The sequence below is a fragment of the Peromyscus maniculatus genome, chromosome 19 (assembly GCF_049852395.1).
Source record: "Peromyscus maniculatus bairdii isolate BWxNUB_F1_BW_parent chromosome 19, HU_Pman_BW_mat_3.1, whole genome shotgun sequence".
Classification (NCBI taxonomy): domain Eukaryota; kingdom Metazoa; phylum Chordata; class Mammalia; order Rodentia; family Cricetidae; genus Peromyscus; species Peromyscus maniculatus.
This window is the reverse complement of record NC_134870.1, coordinates 69,107,278-69,126,844: the sequence shown is the minus strand read 5'-3', so window position 1 is coordinate 69,126,844 and position 19,567 is coordinate 69,107,278. Positions and strand designations below refer to the sequence as shown.

The 19,567-nt window shown below is 49.9% G+C and overlaps 1 protein-coding gene across 4 annotated transcripts in view; it reads left to right on the top strand.

The window, feature by feature from the left end:
• The first annotated feature begins 16,941 nt into the window (after positions 1-16,941).
• Positions 16,942-19,567, top strand: part of Ark2n (arkadia (RNF111) N-terminal like PKA signaling regulator 2N) — an 85,748-nt gene continuing 83,122 nt past the window's right edge. For 2 of the 4 annotated variants that reach the window (XM_076555556.1, XM_076555553.1), the window contains exon 1: positions 17,588-17,726. The gene's annotated coding sequence lies outside the window, so the exon portion shown is untranslated. Of the gene's footprint in view, positions 17,110-17,587; positions 17,727-19,567 lie in introns of those variants that run through there. The other 2 variants (XM_076555555.1, XM_006973852.4) reach the window with 2 other exon arrangements.

Below are 19,567 nucleotides of genomic sequence, written 5' to 3'. Positions count from 1 at the left end.
ACCCAGCCTGGGCTAAGAGGGCCACTTCCGGTGTCTGCTTTTGGTTATTTGTTTGGTTGGTCTTTGTTTCTGAAGTGCTTTTGTCAAAGCTCAAAATACAGGGCTGGAGCAGATTGGGGAAAACACAGCCACAGAGAGTCAGAGCCAGGCCTGGGAGCTCAGTTTTGTAACCCCCCCTGGTCCTTGGGAGGCTGAGGCAGGAGGATCTGGAGCTGGTCTAGCTGGACTGACAGTACAGTGAGTTCAAGGCCAGCTGGGATAGTTGAATGACACCCTGTTTCAAAACAGAAAATAAAAAGACCCCCCTTCCATGGCTCAGGAAAATCATAGAAGAGAGGGCAGAAAGGACCAGAGAGGGGGTGGAGGGGGTGGAGGGGGTGGAGGGGGTGGAGGGGGTGGAGTGCTGAGGAGCACTGTGTTTCAGGCTCAGTATGGCACTTACACTCTTGAACTCTCGGTAGCATATCACCTGCAAAAGACTGGGTCTTCGAACATTCTGATGTGGCGTGGGGCTCATGAGAAGTCTCCCGTCTCTGGGTTCATAGGTAGGTAGTGGTTGCTGGGAGAGAGAGAGTGGCTTCCTTCATTGGTGTAGACACTAATAATTTGCCCACATTCCTGTGGGTGAATCTAATTAAACTAATTAGGAAAAAAAAAGACATGAGAGTAGAAAAAGTGGCAGCTGGAAGAGAGGGCATCAGTGAGAGCAGGAGGGCACAAGAGAGGGCAGCGAGGTGAATAAAAATTAAAATAAATTATATACACTTAGGAAAATGTCAAATGAAACCCACTAGGTTTTATATAAATTGTATGCTAGTAAAAATTAAAAAAAAATTAAGCTGATATAGAGCTAAGTGGTAGAGTACTTACCTACCTCATGTAAGGCCCTAGGTTCAATCTATCTACCACAAAAACAAAGAAGGAGAGAAGAGACAAGAAGATCTCTGTGAGTTCAAGACTAGCCTGGACTACATAGCATGTTCTAGGTTGGTCCGAGCAGTATAGTGATAGTGAGAACCTTAGCCGGGCGGTGGTGGCGCACGCCTTTAATCCCAGCACTCAGGAGGCAGAGCCAGGCGGATCTCTGTGAGTTCGAGGCCAGCCTGGGCTACCAAGTGAGTTCCAGGAAAGGCGCAAAGCTACACAGAGAAACCCTGTCTTGAAAAACCAAAAAAAAAAAAAAAAAAAAAAAAAAAAAGAAAAAGAAAAAGAAAGAAAAAAAAGAAAAAAAGAGAACCTGTCTCTAATAATAATAGTAATAATAACAATAATATTGAAAATATAAAATAGAGAGCTGGGCCCCCTGCAGCCTCCTCTTGTCCCCATCCCATGTTCATGAAGGCAGAGTCTACTGGAGTGAGAAGGGAAGTGGGGAGACACAGGGAGGACACAGTAGGCTGATGCAGGCTGACGCAGACTGACACAGGCTGACACAGGCTGACACAGGCTGACACAGGCTGACGCACACATGCTGACACAGGGGGACACAGGGGGACACAGGCTGACACAGGCTGACGCACACATGCTGACACAGGGGGACACAGGGGGACACAGGCTGACACAGGCTGACACAGGGGGACACAGGGGGACACAGGCTGACACAGGCTGACACAGGCTGACACAGGCTGACGCAGGCTGACACAGGGAGGACACAGGCTGACGCAGGCTGACACAGGGGGACACAGGCTAACACAGGCTAACACAGGCTGACACAGGCTAACACAGGCTGACGCAGGCTGACACAGGCTGACACAGACTGACACAGGCTGACACAGACTGACACAGGGAGGACACAGCAGGCTGACACAGGCTGACGCAGGCTAACACAGGCTAACACAGGCTGACACAGCAGAACTCTATCCCTCCTGGAACTGGGAGACTGCAGCTTCTTGACCTGCATCTGGCCTATGGTAAGAACACACTGCACATCAATTATTACATGTTCACACCTCCTCACTAGAATTTCTAAAGCTCCCGAAGCTCTCAAAACCCAAAGAGTTTCATAACTCATCAGACAAAACTTGGCCTGACCTGAATTTATTCATCGTGAGGACTCCAGACAAAGCTCAGAGATGGAGGATGGGCTTACCTAGCATGCAATGCCCTGAGTTCCATCCTCGATATCACAATGGAAAAAAACAAAGCCAAACAAACAATCCTACAGGAACAAGCTCAAACAGTCTGGCCAAATGACACCTGTGATAACTGGTGCTGACCCGGACCTCGCTGGAACACTGTGAGTTTTTAGTACAATACCTGCTTCCTAGAACTGAAACATCCTGAAGTTTGAACCCATTCCTATTATGAAATCAGGCTCTCTGACTTATCTCAGCCATTCTCCATCCATGTGATGACAGGTGTGATGGATAGATCCTAAGGTGGCCCTAAGGTTCAGGAACCATGCTGCTAGTGACCCCCTTCTTTTGAGTATGGGTAGGACCTACTTTGTGATGGTTCAGTTTGGAAATCAACTGGACTGGATTAAGTGGGTACCTAACGAACTGAGAGTAACCGTGAGGTCATTTCTAAAGAAGATATGGAAAGACCATGTTCATTCTCTCTCTCTCTCTCTCTCTCTCTCTCTCTCTCTCTCTCTCTCTCTCTCTCTCTCTCTCTCATCTGAGATGCTTACCACCTCCTGCCATGGGCCATCAGAACTCCAGGATCTCTGGCCTTTAAGCCATGTCCTTGTGTGTTCTTGGGCTTTTACTTTCAAGCTAAGAATTGTCGGGGCTGGAGAGATGGCTCAGAGGTTAAGAGCACCGACTGCTCTTCCAAAGGTCCTGAGTTCAATTCCCAGCAACCACATGGTGGCTCACAACCATCTGTAATGAGATCTGGCACCCTCTTCTGTATACATAATAAATAAATAAATCTTTAAAAAAAAAAAAGAATTGTCTCTGAGGTCTTTGGATGTGGCGGGCACCCTTGGATCTGTGTTGGAACTTCTCAGCCCACATAATCAGATGAACATGAACCTATTCTCTTAATAAACCCCTGATTTAGCTATTTTTTCCTTCCTTTCTTTCTTCCTTCCTTCCTTCCTTCCTTCCTTCCTTCCTTCCTTCCTTCTTTCTTTCTTTCTTTTTTTCTTTTTTTTTTTTTTGGTGTTTGTTTATAAGACAGGATTCCCCATGTAGTCCAGGTTGACCTTGTTCTCCTGGTTCAAAATGCTGGGATTAGAGGCATGGGCATGAGTTACTTTTCTTGCTGCTGTAACCAAACCCTGAGAAGAGAGGAAGCCAGCACTGACAAGGCGCTGGAAGAGAGGCTTCTGCCGGCTCACGGTCTGAGGGGACAGTTCACCGGGCAGGGAAGGCCTGGGGATGGAGGAAGGCTGCTGGTTGTGTTAGCTGTAGCAGCTGGACTGGGAAGCTGCTGCTCACATCTGGACAGCTCAAGAAGCAGAAAAGGAAGTGTGAGTGCTCCCCTAGCTTTCTCCTTCCATCATTTTTATTCACTCTAGGATCCTCATTCATGGGATGGTGCAGCCCGCCCAAGCTCAGGTCAGGTCTCCTCCTCTCAGCCAGGCCTCTCTGAAAATGCCCTCAGAGACACAGCCAAGGTGAACCTCACTGTTCCAATCAAGTTGACAATTAAGAACAAGCCGCCACCCTCCTGACTTTAGATCTGTCTGTCTGTCTCATATTTGTTCTGGCCCTTTAAACCATCTCTGATATAGCCCTGTCACTTGCTGCTAACCAACAGAATATGGCAAAGGGAAGAGATTTTTAACCCCTAGTAGCACATACTAACCCAGGCAAAGTTGTTATGGGACTGGAAGTGTAGTACAAAAGTAAAGCGCCTTGCTAGCGTGTGTGGAGCCATGGCTTAAATGAGTAAGTGAGTTGCTATTATGTTAGAAGACCCCTGGGAGATGGCCGAGGACGTGTGGCCAGCCTTTACCTGTGATCACATCTGACCATCAGCAAAGGAACAAGAAGAATTTTGCCAACAGCTCAAGGAATCTCTGGAGTTCTTTCCTCAGCTAAGTCTCCATGGGACCCAGACTGCTGCCCCAACCCTACACCTTGATCTCAGTTTTTGAGAGCTAAGAGCAGTGCCAACTGGCACCAGCATGGCTCTCCCACTCTAGGAACTCAGCTAAGCGACTTCTGGCTTAATCTGCTAGACAGGGCCATTGCTCTGCAGCCTAGGACTGGGGATGTCTCAACCTCCCCAGGTCCTGGCTGTTCCCCTCTAAATTAGAGAGATGGCTGGTCTACATCATGGCTGGGAGTCTTTGAGGCTTCAGCTTTTGGAGAGACTGTGTAATGACCAGTGGCTGATTCCTCTAGAGCAGTGGTCTAGAGCATCTTTACATTATGATTTATAACAGTGGTAAAATTACAGTTATAAAGTAGCAACGAAGATAATTTTATGGTCTGGGGCCACCGCAACATGAGGAACTGTATTAAAGGGTTGCAGTATTAGGAAGGTTGACAACCATTGCTCTAGTGTGTGTGTGTATATGGGGGGGGGGCGCTTCTAGCCCTCCCCTGAGAGGGCATAGGGACTGTTCTGGCCCAGAAGCTGTGATGCTGAAGTGGCTAACGCATAGGCAGAGGGAATGCAGACAGCTGAGGAATCATCCTGGGTCCCTCCTGACCCATCTGCTTGGCTGGCCGCTGACAGCAGCTGGCAAAGCTCCTGGCTGCAGAGAGTCAGTTTTGAAGAGCAGGAAAAAGCAGCATTCTCTTTTCCCTGCTTGGAAGGCAAGCTCCGCTGTGCTAGATGCTGGCCCCACCATGTTTAGGAGAGGGAGAGGTTACAGCGTGAGAGCCTCCTCTCAAGGCTTTGGAAACTCTTGGGCTTGTCCTCTAGAACTGACCTGGGCCCTCTGGAGCAGCAGAGTGAGGGCTGGAGTCGGGTTTCCCGTTGGCTCTTGGCAAGCTTCTGAAGCCACGAGGCTGCGCTGCACTCGGCGACCCAGCCGATCTGCCACGTCTCCCCGCATCCCACCTTTCTCGCTCTCAGTCCCACCCTCCCTGACACCCCCTCAATCCGGCTGCCCACTCACCCCAGGAGTAGTGCATCGTGAACCCTCTGCCTCCCCTCCCCCAATACCCCCTTGCACACACAGCTAAACTCTCATTTGCCTAGCTAAAGGGATTGTCCCTTATTAAATTCCTTGGGGGATGATCTCATTAAGCCTCCGCTATGGGCCACTTCTATTTCAGGGACAGTAAATTTGCCGCAATCTATGGGCAGCTAGTTAATTGAAACCTGAGGAAGGGGCTGGGGGAGGGAGAGGTGGTGGAGAAAGCCTGAGTACACAGAGACTGGGTGGCCGAGCCGGGAGCTGGCACAGGGTGCAGGAGCCGGGGTACATGTGAGGGCAGCTGATAAGGGGGGAGACCTGAACCACAAAGGGGGAGGAGACAGACCCAGAGTCAGCACAGCCGGAAGCAGTAAGCTGGCCTCGGAGCTGCCTGCCAGACTTGGTGCTCACCCAGCCAGCCAGAGTCCAGACTGGCTCCAAGTGATAAGGACCTAGGCCAGGATGCAGCCACAGCGATGGAAAAGAAGGAGAAACAAGAGAACTTGGAAACTAATTTGATATGGGGATGAAGGAGAAAAGGAGCCCAAGATGACCTTTAAAGATCTCTGGAGAATGGGGACAGGTGCCCGGGCACAAGCCTGGCAGAGGCCTCTGGCCAATGCCAAGTTCATTTGCTCTATTGTTTCAAGAGTCCCTCTTCACTCGTGTCTTTAAACAGCATGTCTTGTCTTCTAGTTCTTCAGCTATTCGTTTATTTGTGTTTACATGCAGCTCATCATCTTCTATGGCTCAGTGCTTAAGCTGAGCCCAGACTGGGCAAGTACAAACAGAAGCACACTTTGGGGCCCCTGCAGAGCACTTAGCTGCACTCAGAATTTCCTTGACTTCAGTTCCCTCTCTTGAGGGGATTTGCGCTAGTGTCCAGGATAGTTGCTGCAGAGAAAAGACTACAAACACCAGGAAAGCTGCAGGTAGCAGACTTTAATAGATGAGCTCCGGACTGTGGATAGTGCGTGGACCAAGAGGCCTCTAATCTAGGTGCCACTCTTTGTTGGTTTCCTAATGTCTAGGCTTGAACTTCATTATCTGTAAAAGGAGCTGGTAGGCTTTGGTGATTTCCCAACACTCTGTCGTGTGTGTGTGTGTGTGTGTGTGTGTGTGTGTGTGTGTGTGTGTGTGTGTGTGCTCTTATTGAATGGATGTGGAAGTACCCGCCAGTGTGGTCTCAGGCTAGGAATGTAGCTGAGTGGTAGAATGTGGGCCTAACAAGTGTGAGGGCTTAGGTTTGATCCCCAGCACTACCAGGAAAAAGGAAGTACATAGCTGGGTTTCTACTCAAGTGTGTAGCGGTTCTTTGATTCAGGAAAGAACCACAATGGCTTGTGCCCCGAACCTTCATTGCATTTCCTCTTTAGTTCCATGTAGCTAGGGTGCTGTGCCAGCCTCCTTCCATGAGTGTCTCTGGACTGTCCCCTCCCCCTCTCTATGAAGATTTATTTCTGTTTGTCTGGTGTGGTGGCACATGCCTTTAATCCCAGCACTCAGGAGGCAGTGGCAGGCAGATCTCTGTGGATTGGATGGTATGGAGGGTAGCCTGGTCTATAGAGAGAGTTCCAGGACAGCTGGGGCTGTATAGTGAGACTCAAAAAACCAAAAAATGAGCCAGGTGGTGGTGGCACAGGTCTTTAATCCCAGCACTCAGGAGGCAGAGACAGGTGGATCTCTGAGTTCGAGGCCAGCCTGGTCTACAAAATGAATTCCAGGACAGCAAGGACTAAACAGAGAAACCCTGTCTCGAAAAACCACCAAAACAAACAAACAAACAAAAACAAAAAATAAAAAAAAGTAAAAAGGATTCATTTTTATTTATATGTCTCTGTGTATGGACATGCATTTCCAGGGAGACCAAGAGAGGGAGTCTGATGCCCTGGAGCTAGAATTACAGACAGCTGTGGTGCTGCCTGATGTGGGTGCTGGGAACCGAATTCAGACCCTCTGGAGACCAGTACGTATTCCAATGCAGACCCATCTCTCAGCCCATCTGGCCGGCCTCTCTTAGATGGAGGATGACTTGCTGGATACAAGTGTCCCTGGGAAGGAACAGAAGACCGGATTGGTCCTCTCTGCAGAGCTTGTCTGTCTACAACCCTTTAGCCGGTTTTCATGCGAGGTGACTGTCCCAAAGCAGAGGCTAGGCTGTGTGTGGCTCTGGAGGGGCTTCCTGCGGTCACGTGTCCTCGGCGCTTAGCAGGGGCGCCCGACTCTGGAGCAGGTGTCCTTGCAGTGCTGCTTCCGTGGATGAGCGGCAGGATGGCATCTGGCCTTCCCATCCCTTCCATCCAGTCTTCTTCTCCACTCCTCCCATGCAGTAGACAGCCAGGCTGGTGACCACTAGCGTCAGGGACATGGGCCGAAGGAACCGAGGTTAGCAGCTCTTGCCATTTCTCTGTGTACTGTTGAGTAGGGAAGGGAATAGGGTGAAAGGCGATGAGGCCTTGAGAGAAGCAGCCCTCAGCGCCTCAGCGGGGAGAAAGGTGCTGCTATACCCATCCTTACACGGCCATCCACTCTAGAGATGTCCTTGGAGCATCTTGGGTATCCTGGCCTTGGGAAAGGTGTCCACACTCGTGACATGAGGCCAGAGACCCTGCCATAGTGTATTTTTGGGATTGGGCAAGTAAGGGATATGCACAGATGAAGGTCTAGAGCATACCTTTCTGGACGATTGGATTCTGGGCGTACTTAGCGGGAAGGGGAGAGAATGAGGCTTTGGTAATAACAAAATGAGCCCTTCTGGCAAGTGGGGGCCTTGGAGTAGAAATTAGGTTAGTTTGGATGGGGGTATAAACTAGGTATTAGTGTGGAGTCTTGCATAGCATGTGTGAGACTCTGGGTTCTTCTCTTGCCTTTGGGGCTAGGCAATAGATAGACTATAGACAGGGAGGTAGATCAATCAATCAAACAATCAATCAATCAATCAGTAGATAGGTAGGTAGGTTGATAGGAAGATAGGGATGTAGGTGGATAGGTCATTCACCCTTGTGACGTTTCTTGTACCGGTGAATTGGAAGACTAGATTGTTATCCAGCCCTAAAGGATAAACTGAATCCCTAGTTGTTTCCTGAAATGCTGCTTCCTCACACCACCACTACCGCCAACACGCACACTGTAGAAATGTTGCCAGGTCTTGAACTGACCCAGGATCTACTCCATCCTCCCTCACCTTTCTGGGGAGTATTTTGTCACTCCTGAGACCGAATGGTGGCTATCTTCACAGGGACTTGTGGGAAGCCCTGCACAAAGGGAATCTTGTCAATGGATGGGTGCTTCTAGTTGGAGACCCAAAGTCCAGCTAACTAATGAATACTTCCATTGTTCCAGCACTGGGGACCAGAGTGGAGAGGATGACACAGATAAAGTTCAACCACCTGCAGAGGAAAGCCTGCCCAGAAACAAGCCCAGGAGGGCCTGTGCAGGATAGGCAGGATCCCTCCAGTTCTGAAGATGATGCAGCCAGCCAGCCAGCACCCGGCCTACCTCCAGGGGACCAAGGACATAGGAGGAGTACCAGTTCAGCTTTTGAGACTGTATTGCCACCTTTGTCCCAAGAGGACTCTTGGAAACCACAGGCACCTCTGTCCTCTCTACAGCCCACTTGTCTTTGCTGTCCCCTTCTACCATCAAGAAGAGACCAGGGCTTGCTCTGGACCACATGGAGGACTCTCATTGCTTCCCTGTCTCTACATAGACACAGCCAGAGAGTCTACACTGGACGAGGCGAGCAGGACTCAAAGAGAGGAGGGCAAAGCAGAGTGGGGACAGGTGACAAAGAGAGAGAAGAAACGGAGCTTGAGATACCGCGGAAGCAGACCTGAGGTAGTGGCTTGCCAATGGGCTGGGGTGAAGCCAGAGGCGTGGTGTTTCTGCCACTAGCCTGGCAGGCACTGGCAGAGAGGTTGGCCTTGGCAATGACAGAGCATCTTCCCTCTCCCCCGGCAGCCGGGGGCCATCTCTTTCAGCTCTCCCATGAAGACAAACTGCCTCCCTGTCTCTGCTTGCTCTTTTAGTTCACCCAAAAGTTTCTGGCTGTGAACACACCCCTGCCAAGGGACAGGCTGAAGGAACAGGGCTGCATGAGAGGATGGGGAGCTGCCGGGGTAGAAGCCAGCTTCCTGAAGTCCCATGACAAGCCCCTCCAACTGCTGTGGGATGTCTTTCTGTATGCTGTGAATATGTGTTGCTCCCACTGGCTAATAAATACAGTTGCTTAGGCCTATGGCAAGGCAGCTGAGAGAGAGAGAGAGAGAGAGAGAGAGAGAGAGAGAGAGAGAGAGAGAAAGAGAGAGAGAGAGAGAGAGAATCCAAGCAGAGAGACAGGGAGAAAAAAAGGAGGGAGAGATGCCAGCCTGCTGCTCAAGGAACAATATGCCAGCAGACGGGTAACCCACAGCCATGTGGCAACATAGATGAATAGAAATGGGTTAATGTAAGATATAAGAGCTAGCTAGCAAGACACCTGCCATAGGCCATAGAGTTTGTAAATAATATTAAGCCTCTGAGTGATTATTTTATAAGCGGCTGCAGGACCACGGAGCTGGGCAGGACCAGAGAAATCTACCTACTACATCCAACCTTCATTTTTGCATGAAGTTGAGGAGATGTGTTCTAAAGTTTCTGGAGAAAATTAGAAGTATCTCAAGTGAAGTTTGAAAAGGCCTGGGACATTCCACATTCGGGTTCTTCTTTATGTTGGTATGTTCATGCCATGCCAAGTCCTCTGACACTGGCCCACTACCTGAGAAGCACAATGAGATTCTGGCTACGCCTTAATTCCAGCCTTGCTGGTTGTGGCAGAGGCTTTGTTACCTATGGCAGCAATCTTTCTCTCTCTCTGAGTGATCACAACACCAATATCAACAAGACAGATCTAGTTCTTTTTACTATTTTGATTGCAAATTCCAGAATGTCCTGGTATTTCCCGGGTCTGGAAGATAATTGGCATTGGGGCATAGAAAGAATACAGACATGACTTCGTGCACATTAGGCTGGCCCTTCTGGGCTAGCAGAATAGGATTTGAGGGTTCCATAAAACCTGGCTTACCAACGGAGCCATCTCTCTGTGTAAAATCCCTCCATTCTGTGTCTCCCTTTGATAAACTCTGGAGAAGCGTTTATATTAGTCGGACAGGGTGTTCTGTCACCTGGGAGGGGCACTGTGTTAGTCATTTACCACGCTAATAAGAACCAGTTTCCACAAATGGTTGTTAAGACATGGAGACACAGAGATGGAGAGTCCCAGGCAGGAAGGATTGGCTGTTGGAAGCAGGGAAGGCAAGGAAGATTGAAGTCCTGTTCCTCAAGTAATGTGAAAAGGCACTGGCTGGATTAAGGAGGGGTCTGGGGTAGTGGAGACAGACACATCGGGGCAGACAGGGTGCTGGCTGGCTTTACGTCAACTTGACACAAGCTATAGTCATCTGAGAGGAGGGAACCTCAATTGAGAAAATGCCTCCATGACATCCGGCTGAATGCATGTCTGCAAGGCATTTCTTAATTAGTGATTGACAGGGAGGGTCTAGTCTACTGGGGGTGGAGCCAACCCTGGGCTGGTAGTCCTGGGTTCTATAAGAAAGCAGGCTGAGCAAGCCATGAGGAGAAAGCCAGCAAGCCGCACTCTTCCATGGCTCATGCCCAGTTTGGGTTCCTGTCTTCCCTTCCCTCAATGGCCTATGATTCAGTGTATGTAAGCCAAACAAAAAAACAAAACAAAAACAAAAACAAAAACAAAACAACAAAAAACCTTTCCTCCTCAACTTGCTTTTGGTTGTGGTGTTTCATCATAGCAATAGTAACCCTAACCAGGACAAACGTCAACTCCATCGTTTTGCCTTAGATAGGATTTCCTCTGGTGACAATAATTCATCCAGGAAATCCATCAAAGCAAGTCTTAGCTCTCTGAGGGCAGAGTCACACATCCCCAAGTCTGACCTGAAGTCTGGGTGTGTGTTCTCTCTGCTTACAGGAATGGTGCTGCTCTGGGCACTTGCTCTCCAGCTTTGCTGGTGTATTATACTTTTGGGGAGCCTGACTTCACTCAGTGGGACCTCCAGGCCAACCCAAGGAGGGACTTCAAGATGCCTTCCTCCTGAGCTGGCCCTTTGTCTTTCTTTCTGGTGACTTGAAGTAGGAAAGAAGAAAATCCAGGTGGAAATAAAAGGTCAGAGTAAGTTGGGCACAGTGGCACATGCTTATAACCCCAGCATCGGGGAGGTACAGGCAGAAGGATTAAGAGTTCGAGGCCAGCCTGGCCTATACAAGGCCCTGGCTCAAAATACAAACTAAAGTAAGTAAACAAACAAAAATGGCTAGAGCAGTGGTGGTGCACACCTTTTATCCCAGCACTCGGGAGGCAGAGGCAAGCGGATCTCTGTGAGTTCAAGGACAGCCTGGTCTACAGTTCTACAGAATCTGAGTTCCCAGATAACCAGGGCGACACAGAGAAACCCTGTCTAACAAAATGAAACAAAAGAATGGCTAGAGCAACTGGACTAAGCTTTTCAGGAGCATTTTGCTCCAGAAAGAGAGATTTGTAGAAACGTACTATTACTCTTGGCCTCGTACAAAACAAGACCCTTGATCTCTAAAGTTCCCTTTTACTTGGACTATGGAGGAGCTGCTTAAGACCCAGAAAGCTCTCTCAGCTTCTTGCTGTCCTGTGGTCCCAGGGGATGTAGCCTTCCAGTATTCCAAGTAGAAGAGAGGCAAGGAACGGGCTGGAGATTAGCTAGGATCTCCATGACCTATGCAATGTACCACAGTCCCAGAACTCGGAGTTTGCCAACCGAATCTCCTCAAATCCCATCACTTTGGGAGAATTTATTAAGGTTTTGTTACACAGCCTTACACGATTAAATCAGCCTTAGGTGGATATACTGTACGCCTGGAATCCATAGGCAGCCGAGGCAGGAGGGTCTTGAGTTGAGGTTAGCCTAGGCTACCCAGCAAGACCTTGTCTCAAACCAGTGATCCCTGGCCTTTGGCAATAGAATCCCATCTCCAGCCCTTCTCCTTTTCCTGGGACTGAGTGGTGAGGATGGAGGTGGGGGTGGAGGGTAGGGCTGAAAAGTTCCACTCAGCACTCTCTTGAAGCTCTCTAGGGACCCTCCAGGGGTCATGCCATTAGCCAATAGGGCAAACTCAAGCAATGGACTCCTATTGCTCCATAAATCCCCAGGGCATCAGGAAGCTGGGCCAAGACGGACAGAGCCTACTGGTATGTTTTCCATCACCTGCCTTCCGGTGTTGTTCTTAAATACCACACTGGGGAGGCAAAGGCAGAGACCAGGGCCATTTCCAGGACTCACAGGAGTCAAATCCTTTCTTCTCAAACTAGGTGTCTTTTGTGGCCACTCATAGGGAACTCTTGAAGGTGGATACCTCTGCCATTCCCCCCCATCCATGTTTTCCTTGCTTCCCCTAGAGCCTTCAGATGTAGGCTTTTCTTCTTCCAGAGCTCCTACTAGCCTCCCGGGCAGCTGGTTCGAGTCCTTCACTCCCTCTTCTCTGAACTGTTAATGGGTAAGAGAAAGTCCAGGTTTCTTTCTGAAACAAGTTTTCACTTTGTAGTTCTACCTGGCCAGGAACTCACCATGTTGATCAGGCTGGTCTTGAACTCACAGAGACCCACTTGCCTCTGCCACTTGAGTGCTGGGATTAAAGGCATGTGCCACTATGCCTGGCTTCATTCCCTGTTTAAACCTAAACCTTATGTCAGAATCCTGAGGTTGGATTTGTAGGAGACAGGGAAGCTGTTAGACCTCACTAATTAGTCTACTGTGGACCCCAGCTTATTATAGCTTTATTTAAGAAAATGGGGGGCCATAGACTGGGAATGAGCTCATTGATAGAGTGCTTGCTAGCATGCAGGAAGGCCCAGCTTTGATCCACAGCACAGTATAAATATGGTGGCACATGCCTGTCACTTCAGCAGGAGAACCAGAAATCCTTAGCTGTATAGCTGGAGCAGAGAGAGGGGCAGGAGGTGAGGGAGCCTTGTTGACAAATTAGAAACCATCTTTAGCAGTTCCTTCCATTTTCCTTCTTTTTCTTTTTGATTTTTCGAGACAGGGTTTCTCTGTACACAGAGCCTTGGCTGTCCTGGAACTCACTCTGTAGACCAGGCTGGCCTCGAACTTGCAGAGATCCGCCTGCCTCTGCCTCCTGAGTGCTGGGATTAAAGGCGTGCATGCATTTTCCTTCTTTTAAAGAGTTAGACTTGGGGATGGAGAGATCGCTCAGCAGTTAAGAGCACTAGTTCTTGCAGAGGACCCAAGTTCAATTCCCAGCACCCATATGATGACTCACTTATGATGATCTGACACTTTCTTCTGACTTCCACAGGCTCCAGACAAGCATGTGGTGTACCTATGTACATGTAGGCAAAACATTCATACACATGAAATAAATCTAAAAAAAAAAAAAAAGGCTAGTCTTTCTATATGGACTAGGTTTCATTGGCTCAACTGACAAGAAAGAGAGGTATGGAACCGGGTCTCTGAGCACTTCACCCCAGGCTAAGGAATGTCAGTCATCCTGCCAGCAGAGAAAGAAGAGTTCTTCCCAGCCCCCACTTGGCCACCTCCTGGTTCCACCTCCTGACATCATTCTGCACTGTTCCATTCTGGCTCTAGTTCCATGTGAACCTGTTGTTCTGGGGAAAAAAAAAAAAAAGAATCCTGTTGAGATGGGAATGTCACTGTACTGAAGAAGCGCTATGCCTGTGTGCCTTGGGACTCCTAACGTGTGACTCGGGGGACCCTGGCACCAGAAGGACGGTCCTGAGTTGTGTGTTCTCTCTGAGCCAAGGACTGTTCTGGCATCTTTCTATGCATTCCTCATTTCACCTTTACCCTCAAGAGCATCAAGAGGTCATCCTTTGGACCAGTAAGGACTCCAAGGTTCAGCGAGATCACACAGTCGCTTGAAGGTCACTCTGCTGGAGTGAGGCAGAGCCAGGTCCAAATTCAGACTTTCGACTATTTGGATTCCTTTGACTGCTTCTAGCTTCATAGCCTTCCCTAGGAGGATGCAATGCCATTCCGCGGGAGGCTACTTCCAGGCAGGGCAAGTAAGTGAACGCTGGAAGCCATCCCTTGTCTGCGGTTACATGGTTATCACAGTGCGGGGAGGCTCAGCATTTCCCCAGAGTCCACTGCCTTATACCTTCACAGGGATTAAAAATACCACCAAGCCCATGGGGCTGCTGTGAGGTGTAGATGAATAAACCCATTTAAATAGCACAGCATCTAGTGCATAGTATTTAATAAAAACCATTATTATCTTAGTCTCTCACTTTACTTAGGGCTGGAAATCTCCTGTGCCAATGCCAGTTAGCAAAAATAAGCGAACTGTATAAGATGTTATATATCCTACATATATATCTCAAATAGGATCAATATATTAAAGAAATATCTGCACTTGTATATTTATTACAGCTCTATTGACAAGATATGAATGTGATACACAGAGTAGACTATTATCTAGCTATGAAATAAAATTCTACCATTTCTCGTATCTTGGAGGTTTTGGATGTTAAATGGAATATGTCAGGGACCAAAGGACAAGTGCTGAGACTCTGCATGCTTTCACTTAAATGTTGTCACATTAACTTTCCCCGGGGGAAACGTGGGAAAAAATTGTGGAAAAAAAATAGGACACCTGTGACAGATCAAAGTAATGATTCCTCCCAGGTCCCACTTCGTGAACCAATGAGTTTCCTGGCTTATTTATAATAGGAACACAGGTGAGGGGCTACTTCCAGGAGCCTGGGTGATTCCAAAACAACTTCATTACTGAAAGTCCTACCTCATCATGAGTGGTGGCCTCAGGGAAGCCGTACCGTGGAGTCCTGCCTTCAGTTAAGGCAGGACTTTCCAACACACACACACACACACACACACACACACACACACACACACACACACTATAAATGTACTATACACACATATATAGATATGTATTATATACACACACAAATATATCCTAGAAACTCCCAAGATCATGTGACAACTTGGGGGCGGGGCTGAGTTATGACTAGAACCCCAGGCTAAGGTCCTAAGACACACCCCCGCGTGTCTTTTACTAGGATGTGTTAACAGTCCCCTTACTGTTATCACCGACCTAGTTATCACTATATTGTTTCTGTGCCATGGCCGAGACTAGAGGGCCAAAGCTATTTCTGCTCCAAGATGGTCATGGGATGGTCGTGTTTTGGCCGGTGGAAACACTGACCCTACGACATATGCAGAGGTTAAAAAGATGATCTCACAGGAGCACACAGCTGTTACCAGAGCCTGAGGATCAGATGTAGAGAGATGGTTAAGAACAGGTCCGGGGCGCAGCTGGGTGGGAGGAACAGCTTACACTGTCTTACAGCAGCAGGGTAGGCTAACCGTGGTTGGTAGCAATTAGTTGAATAAAATAGGGGTAGAGAGGACTTTAAATGTCTTCAATACAAAAAGTAAATGTCTGAGCCAATTACGCTGATCTGATCATGGCATCATACGTGTTTTGAAATGGCACACTGTACCCCACAAATAGTACAGTTATTATATGTGAATAAAACATACTTAAAAGGTCTTGAGAAAGGGCGGGCGAGAAGACTGTGCTTGCTTTGGAAGCTTGACTATCCAAGTTTGACCCTCACAACAGCCCATGAGGAAGGCGAGGACAGATTCCCAAGGTTGTCTTCTGAGCTCACCAGTCTCCCTCTCTCTCTTTCTCTCTCTCTCTCTCTCTCTCTCTCTCTCTCTCTCTCTCTCTCTCTCTCTCTCTCTCTCTTTCTCAAAATAACAAGATAACGATAAACACAAATCCTGAGTGAGCGGGAGAGCAGAGCTACCTAGTCTAAGGAGGTAACTGATGTTGATGGAAGCGTGGGACCAGTGCTGCAGATTTTTCCAAATCTCCCTTTGAGGAACCTCACGCAAGATTTCACTCCCTCCTTACACAAAGGCAACTTATTAACAGAAATTGACTGTGAACCCTCTTCCTGCAGATGCTGTCGGAGAGGATGGGGTGACATCCCATCGCAAACGGAAGCTCTGGAGGCTGAGTGGGCCCCAGGTTCAGGGGTCTTGGTCCCGTTTCCTTCTACCGTCTGGAGTTTGAGATGCAGGGCAGTGATAACCGGCCAGAGGAGGACTCACTGCAGGCAGCCGTCACCTTCATTCTGCCAGTCGCTGGGCAGATGGTTTCGCTGCTAGAAAGATCACAGACATGGAAAAGTTACTATCACCGAAGGATGCAGAGACATGGCAGACACCAAATCCATTTTCCCTTCAGCCGCTTGACAAAGTCTTTTCCTTCTTTGTTCGAGGTGTATGATGTCTCCAGACTCTGCTACCAGAAATCAGAGCAGATCTTTACCAGTTTGGAAAACGGCTAGACCTGTCTCAAAATTTAAAAAAGGTCTGGGGACATGGCTCAGGGGTGGAGTAGTTGCCTAGCATCTGCAGGGATCAGTTCAATTTCCGATACACCTGGAAGGGGGGCGGGGAAGGAGGTACAGATCGCAATCCTTTTTTCTTCTTCTCAAACCTTTTACATCCTTCCTCTCCTCCAAAACAACTGCACTGCTTTTAGGGAGTCGACCTTGCGTGGTAAGGTTGTCCTCAGCATCAGTCTCTGGAGCTCTCTACTTGCCCTTCCCATTCTCTCCAGGTCCTGAGTCCAGCACGTGCCCTGCGCCCATTTTAAGGACGGGTCTGCAAAAGTCACATTGGTCTGGGTCACCCTTCCCAGGGCGCGCCAAACCAAAGAGTGACTCTGCAGAGGTGGAATTTGGGGCGTCTGAAGCGTGCGGTGGCGGAGCCGGGTCCCCTGGAGGACGGTCTCACCAGCAGGTGGCGCGCTAGCCGCAAGCCCGGCGCCGTTCCTGCGCCGAAACTTGAACAAGACGTTAGTGCGGGTGTTGGAGACGAGCGGTTCCCGGACCGGAGCTGTTGGCTCCCGCGGGAAAGTGGCAAGAGAAGGGAGCTGACCCCGCGGCTGGAGTGACTCTGCGATCTGGACATCGTGAGCTTCCATCGGAAAGGCTTCGCGAGTGGGTGAGTACTGGGCAGCGCTCGGGAAGCGGATTCCCGTGCTTGTGAGGCATTGTCCCCGGTTTGCATCGCCTGGCATCTTGGCTCTCTCCGAGACCGACGTTTCCGGATGGAGGTCGCGGGAACAGAAGGAGGGTCCGCACGAAAGCCCGGGGAAGCCGCGGCGCGCTGGAACCGCGCTGGAACCCGCGCTCACCGAGGGGACCTGCGCGCGTCCCCGCCGCCAGGTGGCGCTGCGCGGCTCGCTCCCGGCCGCCCGGCAGTCACGGCGGGTTCCCGCCGCCGCGGCGGCCGCTCTAGCCCGGTGGGCGCTGCTCTGTGGTTCCGGGCGGAAGTGAGGCGCAGAGCGGAACGGCCTCTGGTGACATTTTCTTGGGGCGGCGCGGACGACTGAAGGGAAACGGTGTTGGAGGCTGCGGAGGCGGCGAGCTTTCCACTCTGCCCCTCCGCCGGGGCTCCGGCCGCGCTCCTCGGCTCGCTGCTGGGAGTTGTCGGAGGAGAAAGGGGGCGGCGGGGCCCGCCGCGGCCCGAGTCTGCGGCCCGTCGGCGCCGCCCGGGGTGGGCGCGTGCCCCGTCGGGGCGCGCGGGGCCGGCTAGGAGGCACGGACGGCGGGGCGCAGGTGAGGCACGGAGGGGCGCGGGGTTGGGGGAGAGCGGCCTCGGCTGCCGGGGCGAGCCGCGGGGGCCCGGGGCTGCGTTCCAGGGAGGCGGACGGGGAGCGGGGCCCGGGCTGGGGGCTCTGCGGCGCCCGAGCGTGGGGTGACGACGAGCGGAGGCGCGGCCCGGACCCCTGGCTCGGCCGCCCGCCCGCCGCGGGTGACCCTCGCGTCCTCTACCCGCCGGAGTGCCCTCCCCCGGCCGCTGCAACCGAGGGGGGAACCGCAGCCCCCCAGGCCGCAGAGTTGTGTCGGAGCAACTTTCCCGAGCCCGGCCCGTGGGAGCCGCTGAGGCGGCTGCTCCGTCAGCTCGGGGCGCCGGAGGCTGGCGGGGGGTGGGGGGGACACACCTGCCCGAGCCGCGGAGAGCCCCCTCCGGTGGTGGCCTGGGAGGAGCGAGAAAGGTCTTCCCTGGCTTGGGACCGGCCTCTTCGCCGCGTCCGCCGCTGCCGGTCCACAGATACCCAGAATCAGTGTGCCGGGTCCGACCCTGACCTGCGAGTTTGTCAACTTTAGTTAAAGGCCAGCGCAGATGTGATCTGACGACCCCCGCATTAAGGACTCCTGCCTCCCCCGATTTCCCAGAGTAGTTCCCTCCCCGGTATAATGCCTCACCGTATATCTTAAAGCGCTTATTTTTATAATGTATTGTTTTTTTTTTTTAATGGAGCAACCCCCCCCCCCCCCGCCCCGTCAGATTGGTATGCCATTCATTCTCACCTTTAAATTACCCCGTCTTTATCACAAAATAGAGGCTCAGCGGTTGAAGGATAGAACCGGTGCAGCCCTTCCAGATCTTGCACCGCTTGGGCAGTTTGTGCTTGCAGTTCTGCATTTGCGCTTTTGTGTCTGAATCTTTGCATCCATTTGGGTGGAAGCCCCACTGATGATGCCTTGTAAAGGTTGGGTCACTTCATTATTAATGCATCTGACCGTTTGCTTAGGTTATTACTGTATAGTATCGTTAGGCACATGCTAACAGTTTGAATCACTCTCTTTCTCCTCTTGGGATATTTTAAGGATGGAGGCTACTAACTTTGTAATGTAGTTTTGCTGATTCTGGCAATTTGGATTTCTCCAGTAATCAGAGCATTGCCTTTTGGTTTAACTAGCAGTTTAGACCTACAGTTGATATGTATCTTCTGTTATCTTGAAGAATTATAGCAGTAATTTTTTTTTCTTTTTTGGAGGACCATATTTATATGCTAATACAATGTTAAGTAGAGTGCATTGTGCATAGTTGATTTTCTATAAATATGTAATTACTTAATTAAATTTGAATTTAGGAAGCCAAGATGAACTTGACTCCAGTGACCTACATACTACTTTAAAAAGAATTTTACTGAAATTTTAATTCACTTCTATTACATGAGAAAGAAAAATATTTTTAACTTATAAATTGACTTTCTTTAGAGTGTTTCTTAGTAACACTGTTTTGTTTTTATTTGTTTTGGTTTTGGTTTTTCAAGACAGGGTTTCTCTTTGTAGCTCTGGCTGTCCAGAAACTAGCTTTGTAGACCAGGTTGACTCTGAACTTTTGAGTTCTGTCTGCTTCTGTCTTCCAAGTTTTTGGATCAAAGGAATGTGCCACCATGACTGGCTGTGCAATGTAGTACTAAAATGGCAAACTACACTCTGTCCCCCCCCCCCATACATGGAGATTGTGTGTGTTCGTGACAGGATCTTGTGTAGCCCAGACTGGTTTTTGACTCCTGATTCTCCTGCTTCCTCCTTCCAAATGCTAGGATTGAAAGGGTTTACCACCATGCCCTGCTTCATGTTAACATAGGTGTAAACATCAAAAT